Raw genomic sequence first — 26,525 nt, 5'->3', positions numbered from 1 at the left:
AAAATATTGACAAACAATCTTATCTCAAAAGGACATAAGATAATTGTTGATGAACAACAACTCACCCGTCAATGAGAAGAAAAACAAGAGTTTTTTCAAGGTAAGCAACAAAGAGAATATTCTCAAGAGTTATTGACCAAAAATATTAAACTATGTAATAATATACTGGAGCAGGGCTCAACAGTAAGATGATCATTTTAACAGGAAAAAAAATAACAAAAGTAATACAACAAAGACCACTTTCTCAAGACAAAAGAACTTCTTGAGAATTATGAGCATCCTCACACAATTTGAAAGAGGATGCTCTTTTGGGCAGTCAAGTTGTGTTTTGATGAGCAATATGCTCATCAAGGATATTGACATTTTCCCTTTTACTTTCTTGAAGATCTTCAGCAAAAACAAAAGGGTTGGTCAAAATATAATTAGCAATAGGAGGAGGGCAAGAGCTACCTGAAACTGCCGCCTTCCTTGCCTTCTTAATGTTGCGTTTGAGTCTATTTGTACTTGTCTTGAGCTCCGAGACACGATTATTGATTTGAATGTATTCAGGAGTAGACATTTTAGATTCAAGACTTTCTTCCGTGAGAGGCAAGGAGTTTGAACTTTTCTTCTTCCTTCGATGACTTTTTCTCTTCATAGAGTAATTTGAAGAGTCAGTTCTCCATATGACATTCTTCCCTTTATAATTGTAAACAGGTATTGTGTCATATTTACAATCAAGAATTGGCTCATCACAACACTTTTCTTGATTGCGATAAGACCTTTTTCTCCAGCAAAATGAGAGGCAGGTTTGATTACTTCTCTAGACATACATACGATAATGTTATGAATTTTTTCATTCGACGGTCGAAAAAGACATCTCCTTTCAAGATGACCTTTATTCCCGCAATAATAACAGTTGTAGGGAATGTTTTTGACTGTTCTCATATGAGCTGTTTTCGAAGGTGGACAATCTTTGTTCATAGGAACATCAGCTGTTGAAGAGGTTTTTCACTTTTGATGTTTTTGAAATTTTCACTTAGGAACTTGTCATTTGCACAGACAAAATTGATCTTACTAGTACTTGGAGCTTATATTCCTTTATAGCCCAGACCTCGTGTATCACGATGTTCTTTACATGCTCCCAGCATAGTGGATAATTTTGTAGAGCTAGCACTGAATCTTTTCAGATTCTCTTCCAATGATTTGACCTTATCAAGAGCAGGAGCAAGATTATCCTCCAATTGTTTTTCTCTGGCGAGAAGGCTGATTTCTCTGTCGTTAAAACATTTTTGTTGAGAGTCATATCTTGCTTCAGTTTCTGCAAGTCTTTCTTTCAACACAAAGAGATTTCGACGAAAATTATCACATTCAGAATTCTTTGAACGCACATCTTCTTCATGATCTTTAAGAATATATTGTAAGAGTTTGTAACCACAATAATATCCCTTAAAGAGTTTTCTCAATTTCCTGTTTTCTTGACAGAGAGGAGTCAGATATTCAGCCAAGCAAGCTGTTGACTTCTTTTTCTTTGTGATATGTTCAAAAAGCTTGATATATTGTGAGACTTCCTCATCAATATCTTATCCCTCTTCTGAATCACTTTCATCTGAAAGATCATCCAACTGTTCATCTAGGCATTTTTCCCAGTTGACCACAGTTTCAGTCAATGGAGAAGATATGAGAGGTTTCTCAAGAGACTCAAGACTTTGAACCAAATCAGAGTGCTTCTGGACTGGTGTTGCGTTGTCAGAGATAACACTATCGTCCATAAAGTTAGATCGCTATAAACACAGACTTATAAGGTATTAAACGGTTTTCCCTGCTCTGATATCAATTGAAAAAGCGGGGGTCTAACAACCACACCCAATATTTCTATTAGCAATCTGTATGGACTAACTCCAAAATACTTCAAGAGAATCAACTAGACAGTCAGACTTAATCTTAAGAAAAGTATATCAAAAAGTTAAATCCCAATTTCTCAATTCGATTTGCAATCAAACAAATAGGAACTTGCGAGCCCGATTGAATATAAGAAATAACTTGGACGGTATCAAAAACCAATATCCAAGTGTCAACCAAATTAATCAACAACCAAAGGTTGTATTCACAATTGATTGAACTTACGCACAACCTGTGATATTTCAATTATACAAACAAATATAATGCGTAAAAGAAATAACACAGACACCAGAAGTTTTGTTAACGAGGAAACCGCAAATGCAAAAAAACCTCGGGACCTAGTCCAGATTTGAACACCACACTGTATTAAGCCGCTACAGACACTAGACTACTCCAAGTTAACTTCGGACTGGAATGTAGTTGAGCCCTAACCAATCTCACACTGATCAAGGTACAATTGTGCCCATTACGTCTCTGAATCTCAGCAGGACTCTATGCACTTGATTCCCTTAGCTGATCTCACCCACAACTAAGAGTTGCTACGACCCAAAGTCGAGACTTGATAAACCAATCTGTCTCACACAGAAAAGTTTATTTAATAGATAAATCAGTTTCCCACAGATATACCTATGAGTTTTATTCCGTCTTTTGATAAATCAAGGTGAACAGGAATCAATTGATATACCGGACTTATATTCCCGAAGAACATCATAGAAATATATTAATCACCTCACAATAATCTTAATTGTATGGTAGAGAAACAAGATATTATGGAATCACAAACGATGAGACGAAGATGTTTGTGACTACTTTTTATCTTTCCTATCGGAGATTAAATCTCAAGCAAATCTTAGAGAAGATAATACTCAATCACGATAGAAAACAGCAAGATCAGATACGCAACTACAGATAAAATAGTTGGGTCTGGCTTCACAATCCCAATGAAGTCTTCAAGTCGTTAACCTACAGGGTTTTGGAAAAACCTAAGGTTAAAAGAAAACTGACTTTAATCGCAACTAGTATCACACAGGAGGTCTGAGGATTAGGTTTCCCAGTTGCTAAAGTTCTCCTTTATATAGTATTCAAACAGGGTTTGCAATCAATGTTACCTTGGCAACAAAGCATTCAATATTCACCGTTAGATGAAAACCTGATTAGACTCAAGCTAATATCTTTCAACCGTTAGATCGAACTTAGCTTGTTACACACAAATGAAAAGTGACTTCATTTAGATACGAGTAACCGTACCTAAACGTGTACACATTTGTTGGCTCAACAATAGTTAACCGAAGTTAGCCATATGGACACTTTCATATCAACCTTATTCATCTTCACCATAACTAGTTCAAATGACTCAAATGAAACTAGTTCTAGAGTTGTTCAATTGTTTGTATTCTCATACAAGTATACAAGAAAAATTGAAGCAAAATCGATTTTGATTCACTCGAATCAACTCATGGACATTATAGCCACGGTTTGCAAAAGATTGCATTCCTTATTATATAAATGTATTAGTTCATGAACAAACCGATTTTAGAACATAACCCACTCAAGTATGCAAACGGGTACGCATACTTAGTGACCAGACTAAGTTTGGGTTCGCCAGTATGCGAATGGGTACGCATACCACCAAACTCAGTAAAGTCCCGGAACTTGAACCTCAAGCCAGTACGCGTACCGGTATGCGTACTTAGTTCCCGGACCTCAACTAAACCAATCAGTACGCGTACGGGTATGCATACCATGGTTCCCGAACTTGGATTACACATATGCAAGTACGCATACTGTGCTTATATCCAATTGTTCTAGGGTGTCGGTCATTTTCATTTTTGCATATAGCGCAGGTCATCATCATTTGTTACTAAAACTAGGGAATCTAAATCTTCTGGGATCAAGTGATACTTCAGAATTGTATCACCCCAAATTGGCCAGCAAGTTCGACAATCAATTCCGCAGAATGGAGTCAAAAACTAAGCAAACATTTCCATTAAAAATCCAATTTTAGTTCGAAAATGTTAAAAAATTGGTTGAGAAAATAAATAAACAGTTGAGACATTTGTATATGAGGTTCGAGAATAAGAAACTTGTTGATAAAAAAGGGTGCACAGGAAAACAATCCAAAACCTAATCTTCATACCGATGAAGTTGATATTACGAGGAACCACAACTAGTCGAGTTTCTCCCGCAATTATCTGAGCTTACGATCAGCAGGCCTTGGTAATAGTTTACCACCACGACTACACAAAAACTTCACCTTACACTTTCCTGGATCCTCCACTTCTTCGACAACCATTTCCTTTCACTCTCAATGCCTCTTCTCCTTCACCACTATAATACTTGTTCTCGTAGCGCCAAATTATGTTCAAAATACTTTTCTGCACAAAACACACGGTAGGATATAATAATCAGAATTTTCTAATGTATGTTCATCTGCATATACTCGAACAAAACATGTTTAATGGGTGTTCCCTAGATGTCTTCCTATTAAAGAAGGGCATGGCACAAGGATCTAAAATAATTTGTTGGTTTCTCTAAGGGGATTTAAATTAAACATAAACATACAAAGAAATTTAGACGAAGAAATATTAGAAGAGGAAAACAAACTTGAAAACCCCTGATTATCTTGGAACCATTCAAATTTCAGAATTTAAGGTATCTGTAAAAAGAACCAGATCCTAATAGTAATAATACAGAAAAACTTGAATGTAAGAGCAAGCGAAAGAATTTTACTAAGCGTGTGAAATTTTACATAACATAGCCTAGAGATACAATATTTATGAATACAGTGATAGACTAAAGATAACGTAAAACATACACCCACTTTACACTCAATATACCTAACTCTCACCTTGAAACTGATGGGTCTGACAATACAATTTTAAAACAAAGCTAAGCCTAAATCCTTAGTGAAAACATCTTCTAATTGATGTGCAAAGGGAACCTAAGCTACCTGTATGAACCCATAAAACAAGTTCTCCAATGCAGTGATGGTCGATATCCACGTGCTTGGTACGAGCATGAAAAATAGGATTTGTATCCAAACTATTTGCACTGACATTGTCGCAGAAAAGAATAACAAGATTAGAGAGATTAATATGAAACCCCATCAACAGATAAGAAATCCATAAAAGTTCTAAACTTGCGACTGCCAAAGACTTGTACTTAGACTCGGCACTTGATTTGGAAATGGTTGGTTATTTTAATGTAATACCAAATCCAATATTCCCTTTCAGATATCTCAAGATCCTTTTGAGAAGTTGTAGATGATATGTTGTAGGAGCATGAAGAAACTGACTTGCATAATTGACAGAAATTAAAAACTCAAATCTGGTCTAGTAAGAGTTAAGCATTGAAGACGCTCTACAGTTCTTCTGCACAAACCAAGGTCATCAAGTGGATCACCATCATCTAGGGAGAGTCTAGGACCTTAAATGACATGTGTTGTGGCAAGACAACATGTCAGCATATCTGCCTTTTCCAATATTTGCAAAGCATACTTATTTTGAGTTAATTAATATACATAAGTAGAAGCAAGAAGTGCTTCTGGACTTCTCGGAAGCTAAAAAGTGGATAATTTAGTTTGGAAACTATTTGACTTATAAGTTAAAAAGTCAAGAAGCAAGTTTGGCAACATAACAAGGATAGAAGTCAAAATATGTTCATTATTGTATATCTATTATATTACAAGCTCATGGAATCCAAAATAAAATATATCAAACATCCAATTTTCACGATAACAAAGGAAAGAGATGTTGTTATGTGTATATCTAGGTAGCCCTTTGTGAAGATCTTGTGGTAAAATGACCTCTTTTGCAGGCCTTGTATTAGATGATGTGATCAGCGAACGAAATTCCATCTACCTTTGAACAGGATGACAACTCCAGTTGATCATTTGGACGTTGTGGATTGCATTTCAAAGTGGTCGTAGGTTGATTTCTTAGAGAAACAACATACTTAAGAAGAAATAACAAACTACAGAGTTGTGAATGTAAACTACTGAGTTGCGAATGTGTACTACCATACAAAAAAGCTAAGGCCATTGCATAAAGAGATGAGCGTAATATCTAGACATGTATATGCAAACAAAAATTCAGGTGTATATACAAATTTGCAGCGTAGCTTATCAATCTGTAAATCTAGTTAACTACTTGTACTTTCGACATGGCGATTCAATCATCAATTCACCAGTACTATTTCGGTCCAAATGTTATCAATCTGATATCTCAATCACCGATTCACCGATATCATGATTCACCATTAATTGTTCTTAGTTCCTAGTATTTTTTACAGTTCAAGTTTACCAGTACCACCATTTTGAAAGATAGTATTGTGCTATGAATCTTAAAAAACAATTATGCAACATCCTATATAATGAATTTCAGCATAAAAATCCAGAAGCAAGTTAACAAAAATCCATTGTATAATTAGGAAAAATAACAAACTTTAAAATTGATACCGAACCCATTTCATAAAATCCATCAACAAGTAAATTAAGGGTTTGACGAATCGCACCTCAATGTCAATTAGATGAGGAAGATTAGAGAAAACAAATTTCAAATCTATATCCAAATCCAAATCCAAATAAGAAGGAAAAAAACCCAAATTACTGAAATTTCATTAAAAAAAATCAGTATCACCTGACCTTTGAGTTGCGCAGGATAAACTCGTAGCCTCTCTTCTTCAAGCTTATGTGTTTTGTTGTCCAAAAATTCAACACAGATGAGAAAGAAGATGGAAAAAGAAAAGAAAAAAAAACGAGGAGAAGTTGAGAAGTTGCTTCTAGCACAAGGCAGAAGCAAAATATATTAGCTCCGGAAAAAAATAAGCTTTTTGACTCCCGGAAGTTGTTTTCAAATATCATACCCAATATTTACTTTTGACTTTTCGACTTTCAGAAATCGAAAAGTTGCTTCTGGTGGTGCATCCAAACAGGCTATAAGACAATACCTCTTGAAGATCTCAACCAGTCAATGCCAAAAAAATAATACAATAACCCTAGATCTTTCATTAAAAACTCCCTACTCAATACAATGATAAAACAAAAGTAATAAGAGAGGAAGAAGATCATGGCAAGATAATGTTGTCACCATAAAGGAGAAGAATTTGAATTTTCTCACCAGAATTATAAGTGAACATGGAATGATCACACTCTAACATGATGAAACTAGCTGAGATAAGTAATCCATTAAATCGTTCAAACCACACACGAAGAGCCTGTTTTATCCCATAAAGAGATTTTTTAAGATGATAGACAAAATGTGGTCGAGTCGGATCTTCAAAACCTTTTGGTAGCTTTATAAAAACAAGTTCATTAAGATAACCATGAAGAAAAACATTTGATACGTCTAATTGTCTTACATCCTATTTTCTAGAAACTGCAATAATCAGTATGCATCTGATAGTTGTGATCAAAACCACTAGACTAAAGTTTCAGGAAAATCAACTCCATCTTGTTGATTAAATCCCTGAGCTATCAATCGATACTTGTATCTGTGAATACTATCATTTGACTAATATTTAATCTTATATACATATCTACTTCCCAAAATGTTTATTCCTTCAGTTGGTTTAACCAAATCCCAAGTATCATTATTCATTAAAGTCGTATTTTTATTTTTCATAGCATGAACCCACACTAGAGTTTTAGCAGCAGACTTATAAGTTTTAGGTTCAATATCAGTAGCGAGAAGAGAAGTAAAATCCACCGAGAAAGGATGTAAGATAGTAGCATGGGCAATAAAATCAGATTAAAAAGTTTTCTTCTTTTAAATACCATTAGAAGATATAGTAGGAATAGTTCTTGCGTGTAAGGAAATAACATTAGTAGCCGAAGTAAGTAAAATAGGATCAAACTTCACAGTAGACTCTATAGGTTTAGAAGATGAAGGTTGAGTGGTAATAGAAGTTGATGGTGCAGGACATAAGCCAATTGGAAAATAAACCAACTCAGAACATGAATCAGTACAAGGAACTGAGTCAGAATTTGAAGCAAAAGGAAATTCAGATTCATTAAAATTGACATTGCGAGAGACAAAAATCTTTATAGTATTTTGATCAAAATATTTATAACATCTATAAAGAGGATTGTATCCCAAAAACACACATTTAACATATTTGGCACGTAGTTTAATAGACCGATAAGCAGTAAGGTTTGGACATCAGCCACATTCAAACACTTGTAACAAAATATAATATGGATTTTCTTGAAAAAAAATTTTGAAAAGGAGACTTGAAATGATAACTTTAGATGATATTATATTGTAACAGTTAAAAAAATAATAAAAATGAGAAGGTAATGAAACTTACTCTTTTACATTGAAAAGAAAAAAATAGAAGTGTTTAAAAGATTTTCATTTATTCTTTTGAAATGTTGAAAACACTTAAGAGATTCAGTTCTATGACATTGGATAAATCTAGTTATATAGACTAAAATCATCGATAAAAGGAGTATAATATCTAAAACCATCCAAAGACACGGTTGGAGCTAGATCCCAATTATCACAATGAACAAGTGATAAGGGAGTATGTGTGACTCTATTAGATGATGAAAAAGACAATTTAGTGCGTTTTTCTAGTTGACAATGATGACAAAAGGAATTTAAAAACTGTGAAGAAATTTTAGTTTAGGATAATGTGGAAAACTTACTAAGAGTTTGATTTGAAGGATTTCCAAGTCTAGAATGCCATAATGAAGAAGCATCAAGAACAGAAGAAAACGAAAAAACTGGACCCATTTGAATTGGATACAAGTTGTTGCAGACTAGCCCTTCTGCTACTACTTCCTTAGTATTGAGATCCTTAATCTTATATCCCCAATCAAACAATTCAAGTGAGACATTGTTTGTAATACCCTGTATTTATATTTACTATTCCTGTTCGGGTTTACCCAACTTAGCTAACCTTTTGTTTGGGTTGTTGTTTCCATTGCCTTAGCCTAGGGGGTTGCTTGAACTAGGAAAGATAGGTGGAAATAGAGTCACCTAATTAATTTTAATATTTAAATAAATTAAAATAAAATGAAAAGATAATTAAAATAATTAAGTTAAGTAATAAGTATGAGATTTAATACTACTAATAATAACGGAATAGTTAATATAAACTTTATTAAATAGGGAGGAAGGGATTTGAAAAGTTATAAACCAATAGATAGAGAGAGAGAGAGAGGAGATGGAGATGGAACCATGGTTCTTGAGGGGAAAACTTAATTAGTAAAATCAGTAGAGGATCAATATAATTAAGGTAGAATGTGAAACCCTTTCTCTTTTTGTATCTTTCCTTTGGTTGTTTATTTTATAAGATTTTGTATTATTAAGTTTCAGTAATTTATTCACATAAATATGCATCTCTGATTATTGATCAGGCTTCTGCTTTTGATAGATAACACGGGTATCACTGGTTAAAATTTGAAAGTTTCCCACCCGTTGAATATTTATATAATTTGTGTGCTATTTTTAAAATTTCTAATAATTTCGTCTCTTCACGAATCTAGCGATATGAGTAATCTTGAAGATGTTGATGTTTTCATGAAAGTTGTATATACATATAGTTATGTTTCACATGGCTTTCGATTTTCTTAATTTCAGGTTGTTATGAATTCAACATGAATATTTCGCTAACATGATGAATCTGCCCAAATTTTATGATGAGTTTGTAAATTCAATATCTTTAGTTTGTATCGTTGGTTTGATGTGATATGTGTTTGTTTATTGAGTTATATATGTTCTCCTAAAATTTTAGGAAGATCAGGTAAAGTAATCATCCTGAAATACATGTTGTGAAACGTCTCCAGCTAGCTTGTTTGCATAAAGGCTTGAAAGAAACTATGTTGTTTGTCATATGTTGTTAAGCCATGGTTGATTGTATTGTTTGTAAAAATGATTTACAAATTGGTAATGAGATCATGTTTTACCGTTACATGGAACATGGTTCCATACTAAAGGCGGGTAATGATCCCTGAGAATGAAACGGGTAATGATCACCAAGAGCTAAATGGATAATGATCCCCATGTAGGAACTTATGTTCCTGATCATCGGTCGGATAAACGATAGGTGGATGTACGAACCAAGGAAATTTGTATTATGAACTCATGTGTGAATTGAAAATATTATTGGTGTTATGAACTTATGCGTTGAATCTAAATTTCATGATTTGTTGGAAACCTTATTAGTGTGGTGAACTTATGGATTGAATTATGGATCGGATAATTTATTGGAAACATTATTAGTATTGCGATTTTTGAATACAACATTGATTCGCCAAAGTTGTATTGTACTTCATGTTATATGTTTTTCCTTGATAATTAAATTGGTTTTTTTTTCACATATTTAGATGATGATGATGCATTTTATTGAGTTGTCATCTCACCCTAATTGACATTCCTTGTAGATTTATGGAAGTTGGAAGTGGATCTAAGAAGTTAGTTAGCTTGATGATTGTGATATTTTTCTTGTAATTGCTTGCATTGTAACTTGGTCTAAATATTTTATCGATGATGTTATAGATGCTTAAATAGTGAATTAATATGCTTAAATTTATGCATGTAAAAGTTAAGTTGTGTTTAGTGAAATAAATTTAGCTAAAAAAATAAATGCATCAGTCTCGTTCCGACCTGTAATTTCCTGAGTTCGGATTTTCATTCGGGTTTGATCCTGATCCGGAACTCGGATGTTACAAGTTGTTATCAGAGCTCTAGGCTTTAGATCTTGAATGGGAGCGTAACTAAATTATTTTGGTATGTTGATATGAATGATTGCTTGATTTGATTGTTCTATTGCATATTCCATCTTATTAGTTATAATTTGGCTTTTGATTCATGTGAATAGCTAGTTGTGTATTGAATTAAGTTGTCATGTTGTTTTATATTATGTGAAATTCAGAGGTTATAAGCATGTTCTTGATTTCGGGACGAAATTTCTTTTAAGGGTGGTAGAATGTAATACCATGTATTTATATTTATTGTTTCGGTTCGGGTTTACCCAACTTAGCTGATCTTTTGTTTAGGTTATTGTTTCGTTGCCTTATCCTAGGTGGGTTGCTTGAATTAGGAGAACTAGGTGAAAATAGATGCACCTAATTAATTTTAATAATTAAATAAATTAAAGGAAAATGAAAAAATAATTAAAATAATTAGTTAAATAATAAGTATGAGACTTAGTACTACTGATAATAATGGAATAATTAGTATGAACTTTGTTATAAATAGGGAGGAATGGATTAGAAAAGTTATAAACCAATATATAGAGAGAGAGGAGAAGGAAGTGGAGCCATGTTTCTTGAGGGGAAAGAATGATTAGTCAAATCAGTATAGGATCAACATAATTAAGGTAGAATGCGAAACCTTTTCTATATTGCTGTTATTATTTTAGGTGTTTAATTTATATGATTTTGTATTGTTAACGTTTAATAATCTATTCGCATAAATATACATCTCTGATTAATGATCAGACTTCTGGTTTTGGTGGATAACATGATTATGTATCACTGGTTAAAATTTGAAAACTTTTCGTTGTAAATTCATCGTTGAATATTTATTTTAATTCAGGTGTCATTTTTGAAATTTCGGACAATTTCGTCTCTGAAATGACGAGGGTACCAAGTACACCACAATCTTTTCGATACCAATCTAGAAGTCTTATACCTTGCATGATCTAATATAGACAGATACTGTCAAGAAATAACAAACCATAAGGTATACACTTGGTATATAGTACAAGTACGAAACCGAACCTTAAACAATAGGGACCAACTCAAGTGTAGGATTAACGTACAATGTATGTACTTTTAATTATAACTAAAACAATAATTATGATGATTTTAACCTTAAAACCAGCTGACATTCTTGTATATAACTGGGAGAACGGTCAAGACACTTGTTTTGACGTTACAGGGATTTCGCCCTTCACGGGTGGAGGACTTCATAGCTTTTTTCTGGGACGTGCCATTTCCGTGGCTATCAATCACAAGCATTCCAAATACTTGGACACATGCACATCTCATGGTTACAGTTTTGGGGTTTTAGCCTTTTTTACATTTGGCGAATTAGGAGATGATTTTATTATTTTTCTGAATCGGTTGAGAAACTTCTTAGCTAATTATGATGCTAATTCTAAGATAGGCAGTTTTCTTTTTCATAGAGTAGGTGTTGCTATCCAAAAAGGAGTTGGGACGCAACTTGTTGCTAGGCTCCCAACCAACCCCGTGTAAACTCTTACTTGTTTTTATGTTTTAGTTCATGTGGCGTATTTAAAACAATAATTATAATTGCGGAAAGTAAAAGTAAAGACATAACAAGATTTTATTAATGAGGAAACCACAAATGCAAAAAAAAAAAAAAAAAACGGGACCTAGTCCAGTTTTGTACTCTCATAATTAATCCGTATACAAAGAACATTACCAACTTCATATAGTTGAGACCAAGTAAACTACCCTTATTTGCCTAGTTCCCTCAGTATCCCTGCGCCTACAACCAATCTGGCCAATGCACGCGAATCCTAAGACAGAGTCCTCTATCTTAAGTTTCTTCAGCCGCTGTGAAGACTTCAAGCACTCAACTCCTTTGATCGTCTTCCAGACAGTAAAGGACTAATCTGTTTGGTAACCACTCTTCTTATCTCAAGATTTTGACTATAGATATTATAGTTGAGTTCACAAAGGCTTTTCCATTTAAACTAGTAAACTCCTTTGTTAGGTAAGATCTACCAAGATCTAAATCAACAAGTTAATGATATATAGGTATACAAACTATCGGATTCAGATACTGAAAAATACCACCAAATGATAGGTTGCGGATCTAATACGACTAGCATTAGCAAGTCTATCAAAGATAAATCAGATCTACTCGGATCCCATCCAATCAAGTTTGTTCACCAAGCTAATCACAAATATACGAAACCAATAACAAATCTTATTGTCTTCTAATCTTCAATGTTCTTCTGTACAAGCACAACCAAGCTGGATTCCAACTTATGATCGACCACACACAGAACGGAGTCTGTTAACAATGGATGATCACAAATCAATGTCATATCTGAAGACAAATCTGAACTACCGCTAGTCTCTTGATCTAGTTTGAGTGGCCTAATATCAGAAGAGAAGGCTCTCAAGAATAATCAAACTAGGTGCAATCAATAGTTAACAACCATTAGTCAATAAAATAACATTGCAATTCTAGTAGACGCTTCTTGATCCCAGAAAAGTCTTTAAACTAGCGGATGTAAGAGATTTCTCCTAGTTAGGTTACTCTCCTCTCCAAGATATTATTACGAATAAACTATTAGTCGGCTACAACAGTGACTACAAAGATGAAGTGTCTGCCTCATAATACGTTTGTAAGAAGAAAAAAATTCACTATTTATATATAGACATGGCAGTTTGGACACCAATAAGGAATTTCCATAACCGAAAATATTCTCAAGGTATGCAATAAAGCACCTAAATTTGGTTTTGTATAATTCCAACCAATATCCAATTGTATTACCGAAATACCTCATGGATACAACTCAATATTAGCTAGCATACGAGATACTTAACTAATATATTCTAGAGATACGTTTTTCTTGATGGAAAAAAAAACATATACATTCGAAAATCTTGACAAAATAGATTCTCAAACATTTCGGTTTGGGATCTCACCTTGAGTATCAATAAATATCTTTAAATAATAAAATATTAGATTTATGCACATGTTCAAATTAATCATTATGTCTACATCTTGAACTTTCCTATTTAGAAAACCCAATTTCCAAAATCACACAAACCCTAAAGTGTGTGTGACTAGAGAAATCGGTTTTGCATATTGGGATCGGTTCTACCATGACTCTAATTGTAGGTAGTGATCGGTTCTACCTTATATAGGTAAGGATCTTTCTACCATGATTCCCGAACATAAGCAGGAATAGGTCTTTCTTTAGATCTTCAATGAAAACCAGACCACCAATCCTATTGATTTTTTCAACTACGAAACAAGTTCGTAAGTCTACATCCTTAAACTCATGTAATCAGACATAGTTTTCTAGGCATTATATCAATCTTAATTTCATTACATAATCTAGTAACGAGTTACAAAGATTATGTTTATTTCGCAATTACGAACTCAAAAGATAAGCATTATACTTCGTAATTCAATTTACCTTAGTTGTAAAACAACACTTTGATCATAATAAGATGATCACGTATCTAATACTAGAGTTGCATGTATATAACTTGGCATGTTATGTTTTCAATCTAAACGACTTGAAAGCAATGCTATAGAAATTACAACAAGCCAAGTCTTGTATTACTAACCTAAAGTAAAAGGATGATGTCTTCCCTGATGTCAATACGTCTTCAAAATCTTAATTTGTGAAAAATTCAGCGACAATGTAAGATTTTCACACTCTGGAGTTTTTTGATTCACTTCCTTACACAGAGCTAATTTTCTTTCTGAATAATCCGTAAGATTACTTTGAAGGCTAAGTGTTTCTCGCTTTATTTCACAGATTCTTACATTCAGTTGAACAATAAGTTCTAAGACATCTTCCAAACAATTAATGTTTTTTTTATGATTTTGAAATAGTTTAAATTTATTGAGGAAGCTCTGCAGTTCAGTCATATTTTCAGGATTTGAACATGATGATGGATTTAAATCTCCCACATGCGCTGAAGAAGTAGGAGTAGAATATTTTCCACCATCAATTGGAATCGGACCCAAAACAGATTATGAGGAGGCACTTTCACCTTTAGTTTTGGACTCATCCTTATTTTGTCATAAGTAAGATACTCAATCAAGAGTTTATCAGAAAATAACCTTTAACTTGATTTTGACATAGATGGAGCATGTGACCGACTACTAGTAGCTTTTACTGAGAGATTATTCTCGAAATCTTGATTTACGTTGAGTGAGCCATTTTTAGGTTTTACTTTACCTTTTTTGCTTTGACTCATGTCTTATAGGTTGGATAGCACCAAACACAAATTGTTAGATCTTTTCGTGTTTCCCTGCTCTGATACCAATTGAAATGACGAGGTCACCAAGTACACCACAATCTTTTTGATATCAACCTATAAGTTTGATACCTTGTGTGATTGTCTATGGACAAAGAAGTCGATACAATACAACAACAAGATAATCACTTGATAATAGTTACGGTACAAGACCGATTTAACTATAGTATCAATATTAAGTGTCTGGTTAGCATACAAGTGTAATTTACTCTATTATAACTAAGCAATAATTATAATACGGAAGTAAATTAAATGACACAAAAAAAATATTTTGTGAACAAGGAAACCGCAAATGCAGAAAAACCCCGGGACTAGTTCAACTCTGAATACTCTTAGAATTAAGTCGTTATATAAAGACACTACCAAATTCGTATAGTTGAGACCAAGTAAACTACCCCTAGTTACCTAGTTTCCTCAGTATTCCTGCACCTACAATCAATCTGGCCAACGCCCGTGAATCCTAAGACAGAGTCCACTATCTTAAGTTTCTTCAGCCTATTTGAAGAATTTAAGCACTCAACCTTTTCGGTCGTCTTCCAAACAGTAAATAATTAATATGTTTGGTAACCACTCTCATATCTCAGGAAATCAGTCAGAGATATGTGTGTTGAGTGTGACAAAAGGATTTTTTGCTTAAAATCAATTAAACTCATTTGTCGGGTATAAATCTTACAAGACCTGGATTAAACAAGTTAACCGGATCGGGTCGAATAGAATTACCAGATTCTGATAATGAAGAGTACCAACAAATGATATCTTGTTGATCTAAATACGACTAGTCAATAATAAGTCTATCAAAAGATAAACTAGATTTAGTTGAATCCCAACCGATCAAGTTCTGCACGAAGCAAATCACGAAGATGCAAAACCAATAATAAAAATCTTCTTTTCTTCAATCTTCAGTAGTCTTTTGTACCTGCACATTAAGAAGCTTGATTCCTGACTTATGATCGATCACGCACAGAACGGAGTCTGTTGACAATGGATGATCACAAGTCAAAATTAATCCCTTGATCTAGTTTGAGTGACCTTATGTCAGAAGACAAGGCTCTCAAGAATAATCGAACTAGGTGCAATCAGGAGTTAACAACCGTTAGTCAATAAAATCAATAATCGAAAACTAAAATAACAATGTAATTTTAGTTTCCCACCAATGGTACTAGTAGACGCTTCTTGTTAGAGCATAGCTTAGTTGAACCCACCAAGTGTTGGTATGTCAAGTTTGATTGTCATATTTTAGTGAATCAAAACTCATTTAAGAGTCGCTTGATTATGTACTAGAGTCAACTTCGTACAGGTTAGCTTGAAAGTATTAGGATATGAGACATTACAAGTATTGCGAAGACTTGAAAAAGTAAAGAAGTAAGAAGCTACAACGACAACATCATACTTCCACTTGAGGTTAGTGATATTTGACTTGAACTATTGCATTCCCTAACATATCTTTCAAGTCGTGCATATTAAAAGCAAAACTGCGAAACATGAACACTCTAGATAGACATAGTATTAAGGAATACAATACGAGGTTTATTGCTTAACTTTTAAACTTTGTAGATAAGACATCGACATAATCGTTTAAATGCTATTGTGATTATGTATGGGTATGAGGTGAGGATTTCATCCTAGGAAACAATGTTTTACATGTGTTTTAAGGAAGTAAGTTCATAAACTTGTTTATGAATCGAAAAGAAAATCGCCAGGCGTTATTGGTATTGTTATTCATTGCATATCTTGTGAACAACCAATATGTGTGATTTAGTATAACCGCTCATGACTTGTTTGTGTTCTTGGTAAAAATATTCATAGTGGCCTGACTTATGTATTGGTATGACTTTTATTAGTGAAACCGATCCTAGTAAGAGGTGCAACACATCACAAAGGGGAATCGAACCTTGTACGAGGTGCAACAAGTTTGTAGCAGAAAAGGAACCGATCCTATGAACATGTGCAACACATATAAGTTAGATACCATATATATGTGGGGAACCGATCCTAGTAACTAGTCAACCGAATTTTGGAAATCTAGTGTGACTATGCACAATACTCACATGGAGGTAGAACCGAAACTTGTTTTGGTAGAACCGTTAAACCCGTGATTTGTGATTGAGTGTTCTTGATCAATCACATAGTTCTTGAAAGTCATATGAACCAATTCTAAACTTGTTTGGAAGTGTGGCAAATCGGTTTCAAGGTTTTAAGTATGAAAGAGGACTTACAAAGTAAGGATGTCGGCACACTTCGAACATAGGAAGTAACATTTATCTTTAATTGTTCAAAGTTATTCCTTAATAGCTAATGGAAGAAAATCCCAGGATCGAAACATAAATAAGTTAAGAATCTTTTAATTAAAGTCTTAATTTTATTTTAGGAAAATAATAATTAGTAATGTGCATTTACTAGTTAAAGATTTCCAAAGAGATTTTCGGTCATTATTTTTGGACAGAGCATTTCCAGGAATTGTGGAAACTGAATTTGGAATTATATTGCATATCTTGAGAATATTTTCGGTTTTGGAAATTCCTTGGTGTTCAAACTTCCTTGTCTATAAATACTTGAAGTTTGCATTTCTAGCAAACTAATCCTTCGTGACGGCAAACTTCCTCGGTTGTGTTGTTACTGGTGAAGCCGCCTATTCGGAGAGGAGAGTAACCTAATTAGGCGAAATCTCTTACGGCCGCTCAGTTTAAAGTCTTCTTTGGGATTGAGAATCTCTATTAGTACCGTTGGTGGGAAACTAGATAATTGCGGTTTATCTTGTGTTTTCGATTGATTTGATTGACTAATGGTGGTTGAAACCGTGGCTATAATGTTCATGAACTGATTCGAGTGAACAAACCGTTTTGCTTCAATTATGTCTTGTGTAGTTACATAAGAGTTCCTTGCAATTGAAAAACTCTCTAACTAGTTCATTTGAGTCATTTGAACTAGTTATGGTGAAGAAGAATAAGGTTGATATGAGAGTAATCATATGGCTAACCATTTGGTTGACTTGTTGAACCAACAAATGTTAATGTTTGGGTACGGTTCATAAAACCAAAATTGGACATTTCATTTGTGTGTGACAAGCTAAGTTTTCGATCTAACGGTTGATAAATATTAGCTTGAATCTAATCAGGTTTTCATCTAATGGTGAATATTGAATGCTTTGTTACTAAGCTAATATTGATTACAAATCCTGATTTGAAAGTGTATATAAGAGAGGACTCTAGCAACTGGGAAACCTAATCCCCATACATTTTGTGTGATACTAGTTGTGCTAAGCAAGAGTCGATTCTTCTTTAAACTTTGGTTTCTTCTTCTAAACCAGGTTAACGACTTAAAGACTTCATTGGGATTGTGAAGCCAGAACGATACTACTTTTATCGTAGTTGTGTGATCTGATCTTGCTGTTTCTATCGTACAAGTACAATTGTAATAATTGGCTTGAGATTTCTATCTCCGATAGGCAAGATAAAAAGTAATCACAAACAAACTTCTTCTCATCGTTTGTGATTCCGCAATATCTTTTTTCGCTGCGTCGATTAAGATTATTGTGAGGTGATTAATAATACTAAGTTGTTCTTCGAGAACATAAGTCTGGTATTATTGATTGGTTCCTGTTCACCTTGATTTATCAAAAGACGGAACAAAACTCGTAGGTATATTCGTGGGAGACGGATTTATCTATTATCGTAGACTTTTCTGTGTGATACAGATTTGTTTATTAAAGTCTTCGACTTTGGGTCGTAGCAACTCTTAGTTGTGGGTGGGATCAGCTAAGGGAATCAAGTGCGCAGTATCCTGCTGGGATCAGAGGCGTAGGAGCATAACTGTACCTTGGATCAGTGTGAGATTGATTGGGGTTCAACTACAGTCCATACCAAAGTTAGTTTGGAGTAGGATAGTGTCTGTAGCGGCTTAATACAGTGTGTGTTCAATCTAGACTAAGTCCCGGGGGTTTTCTGCATTTGCGGTTTCCTCGTTAACAAAATTTTGGTGTCTGTGTTATTTCTATTCCGCATTATATTTGTTTATATAATTGAAATAATACAGGTTGTGCGTTGTTCAATCAATTATAATATCCGACCTTTTGGTTGTTGATTTTAATTGATTGACACTCGGATATTGGTCTTTGGTACCATCCAAGTTATCTCTCTAGTATTTGATAAAGACTCGCAGATTTCTATTTGCTTGAGTATATATCAAATCGGGAGATTGAGATATAAACTCTTTGATATACTTTTTTTTTATCTAGAATGAGTCTGACTGTCTAGTTGGTTCTCTAGAAAGTATATTGGAGTTTGTCCATACAGATTGCTAAGCGAAATATTGAGTATGGTTGTTAGACCCCCGTTTTTCAATTGGCATCATAGCAGGCAAGAACGTTCAAGACCTCACAAGTCTTTGTTTGTAGCGATCTGACTCTATGGACAGAGGTGATATCTCTATTAACGTACCACCAGTCTTCGATGGCTCTAATTACTTATGGTGGAAAATTGTTATGCGACCTTTTCTTCAAGCGCGTGATTTCAATCATGGGTATATGTTGTTAATGGCTATGATCCTCCCGTTGTGGCAGTTAGAGATGTGAACGTTCGAAAACCTATTGGTGAATACATCCCTGCTGAGATACTTGCTGCAAAGCAAAACTACGACGGTTTAAATGCGATCATACATGCCATTACCCCAAATCTTCAGCACCATGTGACTAATTGCACTAAGTCGCAAGAAGCTTGGGATATCTTGGAAACCGTATTCGAAGGTAACTTCAGTGAAAAGGAAGCTAGGCTTCAAAACCTTAATTCCGATTGGGAAAACCTTTGTATGGAAGATGAAGAAACATTTGATGAGTTTAATCACAAAGTGTCTGAAATTGTTAATGCATCTTTTGCATTGGGTAAGACTATTCCTGAAAAGGACATTGTGATGAAAATTCTCAGATCGCTGCCATCTAGATACGACTCTAAGAAGCATGCCATCGTTGAGGGAAACAACCTTGATAATCTTTCCAGAAATACGCTGGTTGGGAAGCTTAAGATCTTTGATCATGAACATTCATCCAAAACTAAGGATGTTGCGTTCAAAGCACAAAAGGACACTAAATTACTTGATAAGAGTAAAAAAATGTATATTTCTGAAGATGATCATTCTGAGACAGATTTATCAGATGAAGATCTTGACAAGTCAGTCTCGATGATCACAAGACAGTTTAGAGATCTTCTGTTGAATAGAAGTAAACGGTTCTCCAGAGATAATCCTAAAGCATCAGTTAAACCTCATAATCGTATTCCTCCTAAAAGTAGGGAAACAGATGAAACTAATGATGAGGATATTCCTCAGTGCTTTAAGTGTAAAGGATTTGGTCATTTTGCAAACGAGTGCCCAAATCGTAGAAAATACACTGGGAACAAAGGTTTTGCTGCAACTCTTGATGAAATGTATGACAGCTATGATTCTAATGAAGACGAGAAATCAAGTGTTGCACTTCTTGGTGATAATTGATGAGCATGAAAGTGCGACATATTTTCACCCATAAATACATTAGTTGGGACTCATTTTATCACTAATAAACTTGTTTCTAGGTGTTTTTGTGAAATAAGCTCTTATGGAGAAAGTTGCTCGAAAAGTGGTTTTTGGACCCCGGAGGACACGTGTTATTCGGACTCTCACTGTTGGTTAAGGGGCACCTCAATTGATAAGGGGCACCTCAACTGATAAGGGGCACCTCAGTTGGACACCTGCTAGTTACACTCCACAGGCGGTTAAGGGGCACCTTCATCTTCCACGATTTGAACTTGAAAATTGGCGGGAAAATAGTTACAGCAAGAACATATTTTAGGGTTCGGATTTTTGGGTGTTTCGGGAAAGATTCAATCGCTGGATTCGGTTTTGTTGGACCTGGTAAGACTAAACAGGATTGGTATAGTCATCGCATTCGAAAGAATTGGGCTGGATAATTCAAATCAAATTGTTGCAGTGACCGGAAAAGTGAGGGTTCATGTTTTGGAGTTGTTAGAGGGAGACTCGATCGCTCAGATTAATTGGGTTTGTTCTTAATGTATAATCAGGGTTGGAGATAGCCTTTGATTCTACCATAATTGGCTAGAATCGTGAATTTGAAGAAAAGGGTATTCTCGGGTTTACTCTTCTGCGGGATATTCTATTCGGACCTTTGAAGAATTTGGGTGAGATTCAAGCGTGGATTTGGATTAGTACCAGCATGTTTCGGTGAATCGGGGTTGGTAAGTGACTTGGATTCGAGTGATGAGGAATGTTACGTGGATTGAATCAAAACATGGAAGTTCTCAGCAAAACAGAGTTTGAAGTATGCTCGGGGAGGATTGGCTTGTGTTTTGAGCATGTTTAGAACACTATGGGATGTGTACACGACCATAAGACGTGTGAAAGGGATAAAATGGGAAGCAAATCCCGTAACATGGTAGGAAAAGAAAAAAATATCTCGGGAAATATTCTCTCTTTACTGTGAGGATTATCAGCAGTTAACACGAAATATTTGAGACCTGTCGAGAGTTTAGGGGGCTGAGGAGAGCCAGAGAAGAAGAAATTCGAGTTTTCCCAAACTCGGTTTCTGCTGTTGCTGCTGCTGCACCAAGAACACGAAGAACATAAGACCCACACATAGCAGTCTTATTTTGCTACAGTTTTAGCGACTGTCGCCCGACAGTCTTATTTGTTACAGTGAAAGTCTTATTTGTTACTGTCGCAGGACAGTCTTATTTGCCGAGGGTCGTAATTCTCTGGTTTGTAACAAATATAATTGTTACAAAACCGGTTTTGAATTATTTCTCCCTTTTCATCATTTGTAAACACCCTTTGAGCAATAATAATGATTTTTGAGCGTGTTTCCAACATGATGAGCGGCTAATTCTCCCACAACCAAGGCAATGAGGAAGCTATTTACGCATGAATAATTGGTAACTATTTTATTTTCTCTAATATTTAATTATAATTCACTCAATCACTGCTTTTGCATAATTTTAAATTGTTTGCGTAATTTTCCTAATCAGTTGTGATTCAATTAGATAGGTTATGCTTTGTTTAGATAATCTATGCTTAAGGGATACAATTGATGTTTGAGAATTTTCTTGATTATTAGTGAGTTAAGATATAAAGGACTTAAAAGATAATTAAAGTTTTGGATTATTTACCATCATTAATTCATGTGTAATAGTGGAATCAGTGTCTTGGTTGTTTTCTCATACCTCTCGCCCACTTTGTTAATATTTTTGTATATAATTTTATTAAATGTTTAAATTTAATCTTAACAAGTCTTAGAGTTCGCATCTTTACTACTACAACAACGACAATCAAAAATATTAATCATTTTGGCGCCGCGACGCGGATTTGTTTTCAGATTAATTTTTAGGTTTATTTTTTTAATTTTTTTTATTATTATTTGTACAGTATTTTCATTTTATTTTATATTATTTTTTTTCCTTTTTATGTGTTTTTGTTTGTATTTCTTTTCAGGGAATTTTTGAGGATGATGACTTCTTCCGAGTAGACGTCACCTAAGATGACATTGACAGAATATAAGCGTAGAAATTCAAATCAGCATGCATCCTCATCTAAGATGACGCTTGGTGAATACATGCAGAGGCAACAGTATGGAGTTTTTGATCCACATGTGGTAAGTGAAGAATCTCCTTTAGAGATATACGAGAATTATTATAAACACACACCACCTAGTTTGGAACAAAGATTGAGAGTTCTTGAATGTCAAAGATTATTTGCTGATGATGATGATGAATCATGTAGTGACTCTCTGTCCCATACTGAATATATAGATGACCCTGTGAATGATTGTGTAGATGATTCGTCTAATTTATTATAAGAACCTATCTCGCAAGATCTTTCACCCAACTTAGAGGTTGTTTCTAGTCCCCTAGACTTCCAAAAGTTACCTAATTTAGGGTTAGAATTATGTGCTTCAAAAATTTTGTTGGAATACTTTGCATCCAAATACCCAGAGGACGTCCCTGTTTCTAATACCGCGCATGAGCCAATTGATAATTCCCCAGTCTCAATAGAATCCCCATATTTTGTTCTTTACGCACTTCCTTGTGCAGTAAAAACATGGTTTAGGGGTAAATCTTTGTTTTTGATAGTTTCAGTGTCTCCGCATCGTTATAACATAAGTGTGAAGCTGTCATTTACAAATGTTGTATTTTGGGTCGATCCCCAAATTTATAGGTTGTTAATTTTTGGGGATCCTTTTTTGTACATTCCAGTAGGTGTATTTTATTTTATTTTTATTTTTATATTTTCGTTTACTTTTTTTTTTCTTATGGATTTCCCATCTTAAATTTTGCGTTGGATGACTCAATTACATTGAGGACAATGTAATATTTAAGTGTGGGGGAGTGGTTAACGTTTTACTTTTCTTTTTCAGGAATTTCCTTGCATGTTATGACCAGTTGTGTAGCGGGTCTTTTCTTTGTTCTTGCATTATATGACCAGCTGTGTAGCGGGTCTTTTCTTTGTTCCTTGCATGTTATGACCAGCTGTGTAGCGGGTCTTTTCTTTGTTCTTGCATTATATGACCAGCTGTGTAGCGGGTCTTAAAAAAATAAAAAATTATGACCAGCTGTGTAGCGGGTCTCTCTATGTCTCTTATTATATGACTAGCTGTGTAGCGGGTCAGTTTTCTGTTTTGCTCGAGGACTAGCAAAATGTAAGTGTGGGGGAATTTGATGAGCATGAAAGTGCGACACATTTTCACCCATAAATACATTAGTTGGGACTCATTTTATCACTAATAAACTTGTTTGTAGGTGTTTTTGTGAAATAAGCTCTTATGGAGAAAGTTGCTCGAAAAGTGGTTTTTGGACCCCGGAGGACACGTGTTATTCGGACTCCCACTGTTGGTTAAGCGGCACCTCAATTGATAAGGGGCACCTCAACTGATAAGGGGCACCTCAGTTGGACACCTGCTAGTTACACTCCACAGACGGTTAAGGGGCACCTTCATCTTCCACGATTTGAACTTGAAAATTGGCGGGAAAATAGTTACAGCAAGAACATATTTTAGGGTTCGGATTTTTGGGTGTTTCGGGAAAGATTCAATCGCTGGATTCGGTTTTGTTGGACCTGGTAAGACTAAACAGGATTGGTATAGTCATCGCATTCGAAAGAATTGGGCTGGATAATTCAAATCAAATTGTTGCAGTGACCGGAAAAGTGAGGGTTCATGTTTTGGAGTTGTTAGAGGGAGACTCGATCGCTCAGATTAATTGGGTTTGTTCTTAATGTATAATCAGGGTTGGAGATAGCCTTTGATTCTACCATAATTGGCTAGAATCGTGAATTTGAAGAAAAGGGTATTCTCGGGTTTACTCTTCTGCGGGATATTCTATTCGGACCTTTGAAGAATTTGGGTGAGATTCAAGCGTGGATTTGGATTAGTACCAGCATGTTTCGGTGAATCGGGGTTGGTAAGTGACTTGGATTCGAGTGATGAGGAATGTTACGTGGATTGAATCAAAACATGGAAGTTCTCAGCAAAACAGAGTTTGAAGTATGCTCGGGGAGGATTGGCTTGTGTTTTGAGCATGTTTAGAACACTATGGGATGTGTACACGACCATAAGACGTGTGAAAGGGATAAAATGGGAAGCAAATCCCGTAACATGGTAGGAAAAGAAAAAAATATCTCGGGAAATATTCTCTCTTTACTGTGAGGATTATCAGCAGTTAACACGAAATATTTGAGACCTGTCGAGAGTTTAGGGGGCTGAGGAGAGCCAGAGAAGAAGAAATTCGAGTTTTCCCAAACTCGGTTTCTGCTGTTGCTGCTGCTGCACCAAGAACACGAAGAACATAAGACCCACACATAGCAGTCTTATTTTGCTACAGTTTCAGCGACTGTCGCCCGACAGTCTTATTTGTTACAATGACAGTCTTATTTTTTATTGTCGCAGGACAGTCTTATTTGCCGAGGGTCGTAGTTCTCTAGTTTGTAACAAATATAATTGTTACAAACCCGGTTTTGAATTGTTTCTCCCTTTTCATCATTTGTAAACACCCTTTGAGCAATAATAATGATTTTTGAGCGTGTTTCCAACATGATGAGCGGCTAATTCTCCCACAACCAAGGCAATGAGGAAGCTATTTACGCATGAATAATTGGTAACTATTTTATTTTCTCTAATATTTAATTATAATTCACTCAATCACTGGTTTTGCAGAATTTTAAATTGTTTGCGTAATTTTCCTAATCAGTTGTGATTCAATTAGATAGGTTATGCTTTGTTTAGATAATCTATGCTTAAGGGATACAATTGATGTTTGAGAATTTGCTTGATTATTAGTGAGTTAAGATATAAAGGACTTAAAAGATAATTAAAGTTTTGGATTATTTACCATCATTAATTCATGTGTAATAGTGGAATCAGTGTCTTGGTTGTTTTCTCATACCTCTCGCCCACTTTGTTAATATTTTTGTATATAATTTTATTAAATGTTTAAATTTAATCTTAACAAGTCTTAGAGTTCGCATCTTTACTACTACAACAACGACAATCAAAAATATTAATCATTTTGGCGCCGCGACGCGGATTTGTTTTCAGATTAATTTTTAGGTTTATTTTTTTAATTTTTTTTATTATTATTTGTACAGTATTTTCATTTTATTTTATATTATTTTTTTTCCTTTTTATGTGTTTTTGTTTGTATTTCTTTTCAGGGAATTTTTGAGGATGATGACTTCTTCCGAGTAGACGTCACCTAAGATGACATTGACAGAATATAAGCGTAGAAATTCAAATCAGCATGCATCCTCATCTAAGATGACGCTTGGTGAATACATGCAGAGGCAACAGTATGGAGTTTTTGATCCACATGTGGTAAGTGAAGAATCTCCTTTAGAGATATACGAGAATTATTATAAACACACACCACCTAGTTTGGAACAAAGATTGAGAGTTCTTGAATGTCAAAGATTATTTGCTGATGATGATGATGAATCATGTAGTGACTCTCTGTCCCATACTGAATATATAGATGACCCTGTGAATGATTGTGTAGATGATTCGTCTAATTTATTATAAGAACCTATCTCGCAAGATCTTTCACCCAACTTAGAGGTTGTTTCTAGTCCCCTAGACTTCCAAAAGTTACCTAATTTAGGGTTAGAATTATGTGCTTCAAAAATTTTGTTGGAATACTTTGCATCCAAATACCCAGAGGACGTCCCTGTTTCTAATACCGCGCATGAGCCAATTGATAATTCCCCAGTCTCAATAGAATCCCCATATTTTGTTCTTTACGCACTTCCTTGTGCAGTAAAAACATGGTTTAGGGGTAAATCTTTGTTTTTGATAGTTTCAGTGTCTCCGCATCGTTATAACATAAGTGTGAAGCTGTCATTTACAAATGTTGTATTTTGGGTCGATCCCCAAATTTATAGGTTGTTAATTTTTGGGGATCCTTTTTTGTACATTCCAGTAGGTGTATTTTATTTTATTTTTATTTTTATATTTTCGTTTACTTTTTTTTTTCTTATGGATTTCCCATCTTAAATTTTGCGTTGGATGACTCAATTACATTGAGGACAATGTAATATTTAAGTGTGGGGGAGTGGTTAACGTTTTACTTTTCTTTTTCAGGAATTTCCTTGCATGTTATGACCAGTTGTGTAGCGGGTCTTTTCTTTGTTCTTGCAT

The 26,525-nt window shown here is 34.7% G+C and overlaps 1 long non-coding RNA gene across 1 annotated transcript; it reads right to left on the bottom strand.

Annotated features, from left to right (window-relative positions):
• Positions 1–3,854: 3,854 nt before the first annotated feature.
• LOC113361373 lies at positions 3,855–6,640 on the bottom strand. The gene is made up of 2 exons (XR_003365100.1): positions 6,524–6,640; positions 3,855–4,256 (listed from the first exon to the last, which is right to left on the bottom strand). It is a non-coding gene; the product is annotated as an uncharacterized LOC113361373 (long non-coding RNA).
• Positions 6,641–26,525: the final 19,885 nt, after the last annotated feature.

Source organism: Papaver somniferum, chromosome 3 (assembly GCF_003573695.1).
Source record: "Papaver somniferum cultivar HN1 chromosome 3, ASM357369v1, whole genome shotgun sequence".
NCBI lineage: Eukaryota > Viridiplantae > Streptophyta > Magnoliopsida > Ranunculales > Papaveraceae > Papaver > Papaver somniferum.
Note: the sequence above shows the minus strand (reverse complement) of the source record. Positions and strands in the feature narration are given on the sequence as shown.